This window comes from Lepisma saccharinum, chromosome 16 (genome assembly GCF_977018435.1).
Source record: "Lepisma saccharinum chromosome 16, izLepSacc3.1, whole genome shotgun sequence".
In the NCBI taxonomy this organism is placed as follows: Eukaryota; Metazoa; Arthropoda; class Insecta; order Zygentoma; family Lepismatidae; genus Lepisma; species Lepisma saccharinum.
In genome coordinates this window covers 23,462,213-23,465,070 of record NC_139244.1, presented here as the reverse complement: position 1 = coordinate 23,465,070, position 2,858 = coordinate 23,462,213, and the positions used below count along the sequence as shown (strand labels likewise).

The following is a 2,858-nucleotide window of genomic DNA, read 5'->3' as shown; positions in this document are numbered from 1 at the left end:
AAAATGTAACATTAATTCATATTTATGGGAATGAGAGACGCGGTAGTAAATAATTACCTTAGAAACTTACTCACGGTTTCCGCGAAGTTGTTCTTAGTTGGTTTTATTAATTTCGGTGGCCACTGTTACCACTCCTGGTGGTAGTGGTCCGAAATTAATAGAACAAACTAAAAAGAGCTTTGCGGAGACCGTGAGTACTAAGTTTCTCTGTAATATTATAATTTTATTTATTAGTTTTTTTTTTATTTCAACGGCGGTGTTGAATCTCGTTAGATTTCTCTAGTTAAGAATCCCAATTTATATAGGGTACCCTTAATCACTTCTGCAGGGTCGCTGGCATTTCCTCCACTGCTTTTGGTGGTGTCTATTAACGTTATTCGTGCATTAACATTATCAACATTTAATCAAGATGTTTCGGATTCGATTTTCAATAGGGGTCCCCGGGTTCGATACCCGGTGGACGCACATAGTGGTTCGGATTCCACTTTTAACTGTAGGTCCAGTCCCGATTAGCCTTACTGTGCATAAAATGGACTTTTAAAACACCAAATCAATCAATCAATCAATCGATTTTCAGTGGCTACACAAGTAGATCCAGTACTGATTAGAGTATTTGTGTAAAAAAAACTATCTCTTCATATTCTTTGCCAGGATATTATTGATAACGATATTCCTTTTCATAATACTTTTTTTGTCATCGCTTTTTGGAAAGAGCACGTCCCCCTTTGTCCCCCGAAAATTTGCCAATGCATGCAAGGGCTTTGCAGTCTATTCTATGGATTCTATACTATTGGACCTCTAAAATAAAGTTTTGTGATATTCATTACTTTTGAAATGGTTGCGGTTAGGGATGTGCAGGACAGAAATTTTTTGGTCGGGACAGGATTTTTTTTCCCAATGGTGAACGTAGCTGAGCTCATAACTCACAGGTCCGTGGGAATAGAAATCCAATGATCGCAATACGCTACCGCAAAAAAGCAAGCACTAACATACGGCTAACGTTACCTTACCTTTCCATTCCATCCAGCACTACAGCCCTTCGTGGGCCTTGGCTTCTTCCAATACATGTCTCCTGTTTATCGTATCTTGCACTTTTCTATTCCAGCCTCTAATTCCTATCTGTTTCTGTTCCTGGATAACTTCGTCTCTCTACCTCTGTTTTGGCCTTTCTTTTCTTCCTCTTCATCATTTCCTCCATTATCTTCTACGGCATTCTTCCCTCCTCCATACTTTCTACGTGTCCCATCCATTGTTTTCTTTGTGCTTTGATATATCTCACTATATATTTTTCTTCTAGTATCTCATTTATTTCTTTATTATTTCTTATCCTCGATTACAACCTATTAGCACATTATCTCCGTATTATCCGAGTTCTTCCGTATCCGAGGTAGTCTCGGTCCCAATTAGCTCGGATAATCGCGAGTCTACTGTATTATTATAATAAATAATTATTCCATGCTCTTTTAATCAAGGGTCTACGAAAGAAAAGAAAATTCAAATTCAAAATATTTCCATAGGGCTAGAACATCCAGGCGTATTATATTTGTGTACTATATCTCGAAGAAGATATATTCTGTAATACGATGGATTTAAACTCTCATGTAACGTTTATTTCGAAACCAAAATCCTGTAGTCTAGATGATTGTCACTGAAGAAATGGAGAAAATAACAAATGAATTCAACGACAACGATAAAAGTAAGAGTGGGATTCTGTATTAAAAGTCTTAAACCGATAATGTTTGAGTGTGTAGTAAGAAGCAGAGTGGCGCAGTGGAAGCGTGCTGGGCCCATAACCCAGAGGTCCGTGGATCGAAACCACGCTCTGCTAAGTTTTCTTTTTTCATTTCTTTTCCATTACCAATTTATCTAGAGCAGTATTCCAGGATTCAGAATACGAGACTTCAAAGACGCAAGCACTAACGCACTGATGCAAAAAATGCTCAAGAAACACCCCCCCCCCCCCCCCCCATAGCGCTACAGCCCAATATTGGGCCCTGGCTTACCTACCGACTGCTGGCCTCTCTCCCACGCGGGCCACCAGTGGGGAGTGGAGATCTGCCGCCAGAGTAGGGGGATGTTTCAATCAGGTAGGGCGCCAGGGCTGAGCGAGAATGGGTAGCCACAGACCTGGAAATTCCTCTGCGCATTGGAACATGTGTAGTAAATAAATAAATGAGATATAAAAAGTAAGAATGATTCAATATAATTATATTCTGGTTTTGACTCCAAGCGTAACTGTCCTACGAATATTGATAATGGACATCCTATAAGGAATAACGCTGTACTTCGGCTTTACATTAGTTAAATGAGTATAATATTTTAAAAATCATAGTAAGTAATATCCATTCTAGCTTGTCTTTCAAACCTGTTTAACTTTGTTGTCGAACTATCGGCAAATTGGCTGTACCTACAGTGTTAGGTGGTCCTTGTGGGGGGATGGAGTGTGAACAGTGGATGAGGGCATAGGTGCGTCCACGAGACTTTTAGGATTTTATTTTTGTGATGGAAATTTGACTATTTGCATTTTTGTTATTTTGCATTGCTTTTTCTGCCACTTTCTGCTATGATGATGGGGATGGGTGGTGATTAGATGAAATTGGTGAAGGGAGAACCACAAGGAACAACCACTCAAAGGCTGGATGAGTTCGAACCCGGAACTTTGGAGCCTATATCGAAAGTAAACCACTTAAGGCGCTCGTCCACAGAGCTATAACTGAAATACGCGTATAGCATACTTCATACTAGTTATTCAAGAATCAATGTTATTTATAACAGTAGCAATTAGTAGGCTCCCAAGGGAATTATAACGGGTAATAAGTATTTTAGGGAGAGGAGAGGGGGAATATTCCAGTACTTGA

The 2,858-nt window shown here is 39.5% G+C and overlaps 1 non-coding gene across 1 annotated transcript; it reads left to right on the top strand.

Annotated features, from left to right (window-relative positions):
- The first annotated feature begins 1,756 nt into the window (after positions 1-1,756).
- On the top strand, positions 1,757-1,828 carry TRNAM-CAU (transfer RNA methionine (anticodon CAU)). Its single transcript has one exon. It is a non-coding gene; the product is annotated as a tRNA-Met (tRNA).
- The last annotated feature ends 1,030 nt before the right edge of the window (positions 1,829-2,858 follow it).